Below are 12,148 nucleotides of genomic sequence, written 5' to 3' on the forward strand. Positions count from 1 at the left end.
GCATTTAGTCAAACATGCAAATGTACTGTACAGTCAGCGGAGGAGAATCAAAGACAGAATGAAAGCAGAGCAGAATCCCTCCTCGGGCTCCTGAATGGAGGTCAGGCAGCGTCACTTTGTGGAGTTAAATGAGGCTCTGAGCAGAAAGAGCTGCGTCACTACAGAAACATGAAATCCACCTCCATATTTTCTGGGTTCGGGACTTTATTCCACTGGTTTTCATTTTGCTTCAGGAATTTTTATGGAAACGTGCAATAAAAGAGGTCAATAGACCAAATTCACATGATATTCTAATGTCACATTCATGATGGAAGCTCAAATGCTGGGATAATGTTATGCTGCTGTGTTTCAGGTTGTTGCTGTTATACTTTCATCAGCTTCAGACTGATCCGCAACTGAAAAGATGTTGAATAGTGAAAATCTGGGTGACATCGAACTGTATTTCGCGGAAGAACAACATCTTTGATAACCAACATTAGCCAACATTCACAGTGTCCTAGATGTGTGGTGATATTTTATAATTTACTTTCCTGTCGTATCATGTAACACTATAGTATTGTTAGCTAGGAGTGGCTGAATGCTAACATCAGCTGTTGTCTAACGGAAAAGAAATTCAATTCCACCTGAATATTTTCAGTCTTCAGGACTTTAGATTTTAATTTTTGTGCTCTTAGATTTTCTCCAAATGTGGTTTTATTCAGAAATATTTGAGGACCATATATTCACGTGGCAGGCATTTTCCTCCAGATTGATCAGTAACTACAATGATAAATAGTTAAAACCTGGAAGAAAATCTGCTCATATTTCCAGGAAAAAGCTACGTATTTGATAACCCATTAGCTAACATTAGCTGTTGTGTAACGGCAGCTATTGGATTATCAAATATGTTGATTTACCTTGAAATATGGCCCGATGTCCCTCTGGATTATCACTGTTATCTTTATAGACATATTCATACCGTGTTCCAGGATGCAAGTTGTGCCTAGATGTAGACACCTGACCTTCCCAGCCTGAGTGTGACGTCAGAGGAAAATGGCGGCATCGTGAATTTGCTCCACAGGCTCCGTGTCTGTCACTGAGAAGTTTTATACTGGTCCTGTGTGTTTGACTCACTGCAGCCATTATAACCACTGTGACTCCCTCTGCTCCCTTATTAGCCTCCAGTCTGCTCCCTGGTTACGTTCAGTCCGGACCCAGCCCTCCAGCCTCTCCACTGCTGAGTAACAGTTTCCTGTTTACCTGCTCTTCCGTTACTGGGTCAGTTAGCTCAGGTTTTTCAGGGTCGGCCGGTTCTTTGATTTTTCCGCCTGCTGCCCCCCCCTCGACTTAATCAGCTGATTAGGTCCCCTGTTCTCAGCCGGTCTAGTCCTGAAGGCGCTTCCTGCTTTCACAGTAGATGTACAAGTGTGTTACTGAGCAGATCAGGGCCATTATTTTAAAGTGAAAGAGCGGCGCAGAGCAGCACGAGCTGCCCGGACTATCAACAAGGTTTTAGGGCCCAAGTTCATCTGAATTGAACTGATTTTTTTTTTTTCACAGAGACGCTGACCTCAACAACGCTCATCTAATGGCACTCAGTCACTGACAGGTTGGGGAAGTTATGACTCAGACTGTTGAGAAGAAGAGGAGAAGTTCTTTCTGTGCATCCTTGTGAGCTGTGTAATCAAATTAACTTTATTTAGACAGCCCAAAACCACAATCTCTGTCCTCTGTCCTTAGACCCGCGATTCGAGTGAGGAGAAACTTGTACTGCCGTCACTCGACACACCTCACTCACCTTGTTTGGTGTGAACGGGTGGTCAGGTTGCTTTAATGAGCAGCTGGCTCTCTGCTGGATCCACTCCTGTATTCACCTATTTGTTTCTGTCTCCTTGTTCCTGTTTTAAGCCTCGGCTTTCTGTTCCGATTTCCTTGACCGAGCCAGTTTCTGTTCTTCCATAGAACTGCACACTTTATCTGTGCCTGAGCCTGTATCTGTGCCTAAGCACCAGCCTGTATAAAGTAGTAGTAGTTGAATGGATTGTCCAGGGATTTAGAGAAACATGGAGGAGAGAGGGTCTCTGTTAAGCCCTTTTTTAACCCTCATAGTAACCAACAGATTTTCCACTTGAGGCCCAGTTTTGCTCCACTCTTTACCTTCCACGTACACAAATGAGTGAAGTGGGGACGGAGGATGATTGTCTCAGGGCCGCACTCATAGGATCTTGAAAGACCCGCACAGTCCGACTGTACAAGTAGCTGATTGACCAAGAGCTCCCGTTACTGTCCCATGTGGGGCCCATGGAGGTTTTCATCAATGTTACTGATTCCTGATTCCAGAGAGAAGATGATTTTTATTGGACACAACAACAAACTAATGAAGTGTAACATCAACTGATGACGGGCAATTTTCCAATTTCACGCCATTCCGCCTTTGAAATATTAGGGGCGAAGCATTTGGACAAACATAAAGGTCTAAGATCACTCACACTCCATTATTACCATGAGTGGACAAAATATCAATACGACACATCGCTTCCTCTTGTTGATGCACTGTCGCCAAATATTCATATGTTTATTAAAACATACAGGTGCTCTCACCAGAGTCACTGCTTCATGACTCCTTGTGGAGTAAACTTCTGTTAATTCACAAATTGAGATGACTGTCGCCTTTTTGCACTGCAGCCTCTTCTCTCTAGACAGACATTTACAGGCCTGAGGTATTAAACAAAGCAGGATGAAAATAGCAGCTATCACTCAGATGATAGCAACATTTGGACGGATGCTATAAAAGCACTGTCTACTTATTTATTTATTTAATGTTTCTACTGGAATTTAACATAGACCTCGTTATTAGTTTTTTTTTTGTTTTGTTATTGTTAATACTCTTTTAAGTCCTGATAAGTGGACTCATCGGTACCATGTTTTTTTGTCAGTGTTGTAAAATGTGGGTCAGGATGGACGGCTTGTATTCTTCTGCAAGGTACAAATAAAGACACTTGAATTTATACAAACTTTTTTTTGAGGCATAGCTGGATCCTTCCTTTAAAGGTCCCATATTATACTGTTTTTCATCAATTCCACACAGCTGTCAGAGGTCCAACAACACTGTATTCGAAATGTATTGCCCCAAACCCATCCGTGGTCCTGAATATCAGCTGTCTAAAAGTTGCTCTACTGAGCTCTGCTGAGAGCAGCCGTTTCTGTGCCTGCACCTTTAATGCTAATGAGCTCCGTCCTGCTACACGCCCCTCTCAGGGAGAGGATGCCGTTCATGTTAGCGGTAGCATGTGCTAATGTTTACGGTGGATGTATCGCTATGGCTCGCCGAGATGCTGTCGTTCAACCACACCAGTTTGACCCAGAACCAGACCCAGAAGGAGAGGCTCAGAAAAATACAGACTCTGCGGCTGCAGCAGGACTCCCCAACACAACCACCCGGCTCCCATCCCCCACTGACCTGCAACAGGTAACATCTGAAAACAGCTAGTGAAAGCTGTGTTTGTCTCCAACACAGTCTCCAAACTCTAAACTCGCTTCAAACGCCGTTGCATAGCGGACCGAAGTGGAGCTAGCTAGTTAGCCAGTTTCAAGCTGACTTCACCATACTTGTAGGCAACTGTAAATACTATCAGAACGTGGCGACACTTACCTGTGGCTCGGGTGCAGCTGCTGGGTACTGAGCCTCGTTACTGAAGCAGTCTGATGTGAAGTGGTTAGCACACACAGACAGACTTACAGGAACCGTAGCCGGCACGTTGTCGTTAAAAATGAAACACAACCACTGTCTCTTCTGTTCTTCTGTAGCTGGGACAGAATATAGGCACTTATGTTGATTTTTACAGCCAACAACAGAGAAATTTGCGTGTCTAGCTCTGAGCGACGACATTGTGAAACACTGCTATCTTACCGCTGGACACACCGACCTTCACCTCGGGGATGAACGCCCCCCTCTTGGATATCTCCGGGGAGAGGGGGGAGTGTTTTCGCTCAGAGGAGCCCGGCCTATGAAAATCACTCCTGTCGTTACGTAACGACAGGAGCTGAATCTGAACAGCCTGTAGGAGCCCCGTTTTACCAGTGGGTGGGCTGCAGAGACCATGCAGGACTCGTTTGCTTTCCTCATTCTGGGAGTTGGTAGGCTCAGGGAGGACCAGTTTATATATGTGGAGACCAGAGAAAACCTGTTTTTCATAATATGGGACCTTTAAACATTTTAACTACACAAATGTTCTGCTTCCTGGTAATCAACCAATTTTTGGCTATTTTAGATCAAAATGACGGCAGTGTGTGTGAGTTAAAAGGGTCAGAATACACCAAACCAACATAATGTGTCACGGCTAAAAGTTGCACTTGAACACACCACAAAGACTACAGCTAGTGGTCAACTAGCTCCTACCTTCTGCGCCTCTGTGAGAGGAAATAACTCTCCTTACCACCAGGGGGCGATGGACGAGGACTGAAGCTGTACGACCAGTCGTCATAATAAAATGGTGTTTATCGGCACCACTCTGGCTCATCTAGTCACCTCTTATCCAGAATATGTGTGATAAGAAGCTGCAAATGAGCTGGAGGTGACAGGCTGTGCTGCCGATTCAACATGCTTAATCAACCAAAGAGACTAATGCCAACAGTGCCGGACACACCGCCAAAACTAGGACCAGAGTCGCTCGCCAATGGCCCAAAGGCACTAAGCTAAGACTCTTTGCACTTTTTTATACTCAGTTCATGTTGAACTCCAAAAATATGAACTGACAGGTTAAGAACTTGCATGTCCTCATCTAGTCTCTAGTCTATTAACTGCTTAGTCGATCAATTAGAGGACTAGAAATCTGTGTTCTTGTTTTTGTTAATGGGGCTCCACTTTCTCTCTGGATGACTGATGGGGGCTGGAGGTTTTTTATTACAGTGAACGAGCCGCCTGTACAACAGCCTCCTGTGTGGTCAAACTGCTCACTGTTAATCACTGCAATAAGATAAGCATAATTGGATATCTGACGTCCCGCAGCGTGTGAGTGCATGTACAGACAACATATTGATTTCCACTGTCTTCATAATTAAAATGATTTAGCTTCAGTAAAGAAACACTCCGGCTCTTATTGGCTCACCGGCGTGATAATTATGGTGTGTGTTATGTTCAGTAAGGACGCTGTTCCTGCCTCCAATATCCTCCCCCGCTGAACAAACGGCTCGCTCCAAATCGCACCATCAGTCTCTGCTGGGTTTGAAATGTGACGACTGAGACCTGCTGCTGGGATTTCTATTGGATCATGGTCATCAGCTTCCAGCAGCTGGCGGGAGTCCAACAGACGAGAGGAGAAGAAAAGAAGGTTACAGATGTGTTCTGCATGTCGATAGAGAGATGCTCTTTGTCAGGTTATTTGTTCAGCGCTCTGCTGATTAAAGCTGTTGTGATTCAAAACGAGACAAAAAGGAATTAAATCTACAAATTTAAATTAGTGAACCAGATGTCCTGATGTGAGCCGCTTTCACACATCGAACATACAAACCTGGTGGCAGCTCCTTCACTTGCCTCTCTGCCCTTGAGGCTTTTCATTTTCACCTTATCAGGCGCCTGTAATAGAGAGACATCATTGTTTGCGAGTGCCTTACAAAGTCCAAGTACCTTGACAAAAAATGAATCATGACTGTTTCATTATCTGCCACCTAAGGCTTTGTTTCATCTGTGGCCCAGAAAGTAAAGAGGTCGGGGAAAGATTGTGTCAGCAGTTAAAAGAAACCAACATGGATTACAAACAGCCTTGAGACACAAGCTTTAAGGGTTTGGTTGTGTTCAATTTCTTCAACGTGCAAACAATAAGATGAAAGCTGTCATGACAAAGTGAGATGCCTGAAATGCTCTTTTTTAAAGTTTCACAGCCGTTATAACTCCGGTCTTTTCTTAAAGTTTTGTTGTAATAAACTAATCCAGGACTTTAACAGTTTTCTAGGCTGTCAAGCTGCACCGTGGAGATGCAAACTCCCTCTGCAATGTGCTCGGGGCCACACTGTGCACATCCTTCCTCCAGCAATCATCAGCTGAGAGACTAAAGATTAGTTAATCGTCTACGAAGCCAAAGCTCACGAGTTATGTGCTCGCACTGAAATCGAAACGGCCAGTTGTGATTTTCCTCTCTGTAGCACTGGCTTCTGTATCGGCTTGTGTTTCACTTCTCTCTTTCTGTCCCTCAGCATCAACGAACTAACGAGCTAACACGAAAAATCAGAACAATAATTATTACATGCAGATGAAGTTCACTGCTTATTTCCTGCCAACGTTTCTCTAGTTCTTATTGGTTGTGATGAAGGAGGAGAAATCATAGAGGCATGTGTACTGTTGACCGACAATTCAGATGCTCTTTTTGCCACTTCAACTCGTGGACTGGTTGGAAATTCATCCGAGCCTGCGACTTGTGCCATCTGGGAGTTACTGATCGGTTGATCGTTGCTTACGCAGGTAACTTCGATAGCATTGCTCAGTTAGCTCACATGTTGCAACGCAAACATTTCTCAGGAGAACGCAAAAATCACCCAGAACTAGTGCTGGTACCAACTGAAAGTTTTTGATACTGTTTCTAGTATGATGTGCGACTGTTGGGACCAAAATAATAAAAAATAACTCACATTATACCACACATTACATGCAAAGATGCACCCCAAAATGCTTAATAAATGATAAAAAGAAAATATACTTATTTAAATACGGACATTGTTTTCATTCAAGAAATTATTATTATTTCAGTTCATTAAATAAATACATTCATTATTAAATCGGTGTCATCTCTCTCAGATCTCAGATTATCCATGTCAAAGCTGTGTGATGCGACTCTTGTCTCGATGATTTCTGGGAGCTTCCGAGGGAACAAATGAATTCCCCCCCTCTCCTCCTCGCTGGCTGAGTTTTCTCTTGTATTACTCTCCCGCTGTCCTCTCCCTCGTCACAGTCTGTGGTGCTTCTGTATTAACGAGCTCGTGTTAGCGAGGCCGTTCAAGCAGCATCTGATTGTACGTGGCAGTCTGTAGTTTTATTTTTATTTTTTTATTTTCCATGAAGCAGAAAATGTAGGCCACAGTGAGCCGAGAGCAGACGGCCATATCCTAATCAGTTGTGATAGTCTGGTAATTAATGGGATTTGTTAATTGGGTCTGTCCTCCCCGGGGACGTTTCCTGTGAATATTCATGCAACGCTCAGCTAACCTTCCTCCTTCAGTCACTTGAACTTTAGCCGCCTCCAACATACTGATTTTGTTTCCTGTCGCTGCCATTTTTATCTGCCGCTGACGGTCCGAGCATCTTCTAAATGTTTAATACCGCTGTACACGGGAACATAATTCCCACAATGCTCCTCACTGTCAGGGAGCCAGGCCGCTGCCGTGCACGCCGGAGTCATAATTACGTTGGCGACATCCTTGCAAGTTCCAATCAGGTTTGTTTTCTCTTCAAACAAGGAGTCCCCTCTGGTTCTGTCTCATAGAGCTGACAGGTGGAGAGCCACCGTCCGAGCAGCCCGCCACACACACACACACACACACACACACACAGTTAGCCTGTTTGCGAACACGGCGTTGTCAGCAGCTACAGGTGTAGCAGAGTCAAACAGTGACACAGCATTCGCACGGGACGAGTCATCAGCATCAATTTGTTTGTCTGGCAGTGTGAGGCATTCAGGTGCTGTTTGGAACTCCCTGCATCCAACACAGTGTCTGGAAACAGCTGTTTTGCTGCTTGTGCTCAACTTCATGTCCTCGATATGTTTAAAGTTCAGAAGCCCTGAAAAAAAAAACTTTCTGGTGATCCAGTTTCCATGTCTGATCCAAACCAGAACAGATAAAATAAAGTTTGAAAGGATAATCTTTTTTTCATTTTGGAATTAAAGATAAATGTTTTCCACATTTGTTCACACAGGTGAGAACTGAACTAACTTTACCTGCATTGTTCTATGATGTTGCCGTATTATATTTTTAAAGAAGAAAACAAGCCGTCCTAAAAAATTATTTGCAGATCGATGATCACTGTCCCCCAATATATGAACAGTGAATAAACCAGGAGTCTGTGGACAGGTGCAGCAGGAACAGTTTCAGCAAGGTAGAGTCAGAGGGAGTTGGGTGAGATGTTAAAGTTTTGTGCTGAAGTCAAACGCTGCATCATCACATTTCAGAAACCCCGCCCACATCAGGAAGGACGGTCCTGCAGCGGGAAAGTTTAGCAAACCGATCCTATCATCTGACTCCTTCTCATCCACCTGCTCCTCCTCCTCCTCTGGGCCACAGCTCGTCCTTGGGAACACACCGTCCTCCCTCCCTCCCTTTGTGTCCTTGCAGTCATCATGCTGGTGTTGGCGTCCTGACCGTTCTCCCCGTCCTCTCCTCTCCTGTTCTGTTCTCTCCCGGCTGCTATATCGGGCCGCCTCGCCGCTCGCTGTTTCTAAAATCGTCTCCGGCTCACGTCGGGGCTTCCTCGCTGCCCTTGTCCCTCCCACCGCACCGGGACAGCTGCTTTTTGGCTCGGCAGGAGGGAGGGGCGGCTCATCTCACAGCTGATTGGCTCTCCACGGCACCGAGGCAGGAAGAGCCCCGCCCTGCTGGTGCTGATGGATCACCTGTCTGGGGGAGAACCTGCTGTGTTCGGAACGGGACACTCGCTGCCCTGCTGCTGAGGAGGACGGAGGTTCACGCTGTTCTAGTCGTCCTCACACTCAGGACGGTCAGCTGAGACTTCATAGTTAAATATCTTTAAGGACCAGACTGATGATATCCTACACTTTTCTGTTTGTAACAAGTATTGTGTACAGATACAGTATATCAACACACATGCACACACACACGGCATCCTACTGCCACCAATACTCAAAAGTCCTTAACAAATAACTATTTCCTCCAGTTAAAAAATATATAGAAACAGCTGTTAAAAATAAACTACACAGCGATCAGCCGTACCATAACCACTGACATGTGAGGTAAATAACATTGATTATCTTGTTACGATGGCAGCTGTCAGTGGGTGGGATGTGTCAGGCAGCAGGTGAACATTTTAGCTTTGATATGTTGGATGCAAAAGAAATGAGCAACAATAAGGATCTGAGCGACTTTGACAAGGGCCAAACTGTGATGGCAAGCCGACCGGGTCAGAGCAGCTCCAAAACCACAGGTCCTGTTGTGTGTTCCCAGTGTGCAGTGGTTAGTACCGACCAAAACTGTTAAACCGTGACAGGGTCATGGTTTCCCAAGGCTCACTGTCCGATCCCACAGACGAGCTACTGGAGCACAAATGGCTGAAACATTTGATGCTGGTTCTGACAGAAAGGTTTCAGAATACAGACTCCTGTCCACCAATGAAAGCATCTACAATGGGCATGTGAGCATCAGCACCGGCCTGGTCTGATGAATCACATCATATTTAACATCATGTGGATGGCCGGGTGTTTGTGCGTCGCTTTCCTGGAGAAGAGACGGCACCAGGATGCCAAGGGAAGAAAACAATCTTGGGAGGCAGTGTGATGCTTCGCGAGATGTTCTGCTTGGAAACCTCTGGTCCTGCCGTTCATGTGGATGTTACTTTGACATGTACCACCTACCCAAACATTGATGCAGACCAGTAAGATCAGTTCAAGATGTTGATCACAGCAATCGAGCATCTGTGGGATGTGTGGACAAACTTGTCCGATCCATGAAGGCCACACCTCACAACTTACAGGACTTAAAGGATCTGCGGCTGACGTCCTGATGCCTGATACCACAGCACAGCTTCCAGTGCTGTTCCAGCAGTTTTCCATGACTTGATGGGTCAAAGCAAGAAGGAGGACCTACACAATATCAGGCAGGTGGTTATAATGCGGGACGGAGCATGACGGGGTTCACGAACTTTCATTATTAAATCTTGAATCTTAAATCATCTTGAACCTCGACCATGCAAAGTGACTGAGCTGGATGTTGAACGCACAAGACACAAAACATGGACTGAAAGCTGTGGCTGAACTTCAGTGTAGATGGAGGGACGTCCATCATGTAGCCATGTTAGAGATGGTGGGGCGGCTGTATGTGGTGGATAGGCATTTTTTAACCATGTACATGGGGTTTAGTGTAAATGGTTGTTAAGCTGCTGTTTATTCACAGTGATGTCGGTTAAACAAACTTTAATTTGAGAGAAAACAAAAAGGACAAAGACAGACAGCACATCCCTGGATGCCTGTGTTTGGTCTATAAATACTGTGTTCACAGATGAAATAAAACTCTAAAGAAGAAATAACTTTCCTCCTCCTGCTGCTGCTGACATGATTATTTCATGTAATGACTTTTCTTTGGAGATGATTTTCCGTGGAGCCTCACTCTCTTTTCTTCCTGCCCCTCTCCTCCCGCTCCTCGCTCGGCGCTCCCTGTTCGCTCGCAGTGCCGTGCTGAGACGATGATGACTCTGTTTTCTGTGTTTCGGCGCCTTTAATGCTCCAAATCACACAGCATGGAAAGTAAAAGAGTTTGTGAAGTGGGCAAAGCTGCTGCTGGATTCCAAGAAAGCAAAAAGCAGAATGATTATGGATGAAGGTGGCTTTGAAAAATAAACCGATCTAAAAATAAATTATTGGCAGATGTGCAACAACATTTCACCTTATTTTACTCGACTCAGACAGCGCTCTGTAATAAAGTGTCATCTTAACCAGGTAATCAGTCTGTTTGTGGCCTCATATGGTGTTTATGGTGTTTATTCTCTGTATTTACCGGCTCATGGCCTGTTTGAGTCACTGCATGTCTTACGATACACACTGACAAAAGTATGTGGACATCTGAGCCTTCCAGCCATTTGTGGTTTGAGTTTCAGGTCTGCAGTTGTATTATTTCTAAGCAGACTCCTTCATGTTCAGTTTTATATTGTGACACGCTGTGCTTATGCTCTGGTTAGGTTCAGGTTTAAAACTTCTTCGTTAGGGTTTGGAAAAGATCATGTTCCTGGTTCTTTTGCCACAAATCACTGCTGGAAAATAACAGAGTTCAGTGAATTAAACCAAAGAGACCTGTAGACAACAAGCACGGCCCTGATACTGGTTGAAAGGTGACTTTTTTGGGGCGGTTCAGTAGTAAGTCAAGGGGGAAAATCAGACTGACCCGGGCAACGGACTCTCTTAAGCATTCAGGAAAGGGCATCGTTACGCCCTGATTGGCTATGAGGAGGACGCCCCAGCTGCTCTCCATCAACAACTATGAGTTTCCAACAACCTGCACAACAAGTGATATGAATCTATCGCAATCAATCCAGAGAGATTCTGACGTTAAGCTGAAATAAAAAGACAGCAAGGACTGAATCGATTAATCTATGAAGTATATTTGTCGAAGAAATGTAGTGGAGTACGGTACAGGGTAGCATACAGTCGATATATTCAAGGTGCAACTCATTGAAAATTTTACTTTAGTTCAGGTTGAGTTAATCGTTAGTCTCCACCAAAGAGACTAACTAATATCTAATATTACTAATATCTCAGTTGGAGATGATGTGCATCTGTGGGCTGCAGATGATTTAAATTCCAGCTGGAAAATGTCCCTCTGTCTTGTTAAAACTACTCGGTGGTTTCACGCTCACAGATGTTAAAATGCAGATCACACAGTGGTCTCTAGCTTGGCAGCTGTCTCTGGTTTGGATCAGACACAAAAAAAAACCTTGGAAAAGATCATGTTTTGGCCTGAAATACCTGTTCAGGTAGATGTGCAGAGCAGAGGTAAGGATAGTTTCAGACATCGCTTCACACCCCATAGCTCGGGGACAAGGGTTTACTATGGAGGGAGGGGGACTAGACGAGACAGGGCACTATACCGCCACTTAAGACGACTGCTAGACCCAGATATGCTGAGCTAAAAGCTTAAAGAAGTGGAGGAGAGAGGGCAAATCCAGCTTCTTTATACTGTTGCAGTAATCTGTACTTGTGTTACGAGATGTTCATTCACTCAGAGGTAGAAAATGCTGACACAGGAATCATTCTCCACCATGATAACGTGTTAAACAGTTCATATATATTTGACATGACCTCTCATTTCCTTACTGGGACTGAACTGTCCATGTGACGGACAGGTGGAAATGTCAGTGTGATCCTTTCATCTGTTGATGTGAACATCTGTCCTGTCTGCAGCAGGAATCTGCATCTGATTCATGAGCTGTAATGTGGTTGTTACAACACTTTTGTTT

This window comes from Pagrus pagrus (assembly GCF_965226575.1).
Source record: "Pagrus pagrus genome assembly, chromosome: 5".
In the NCBI taxonomy this organism is placed as follows: domain Eukaryota; kingdom Metazoa; phylum Chordata; class Actinopteri; order Spariformes; family Sparidae; genus Pagrus; species Pagrus pagrus.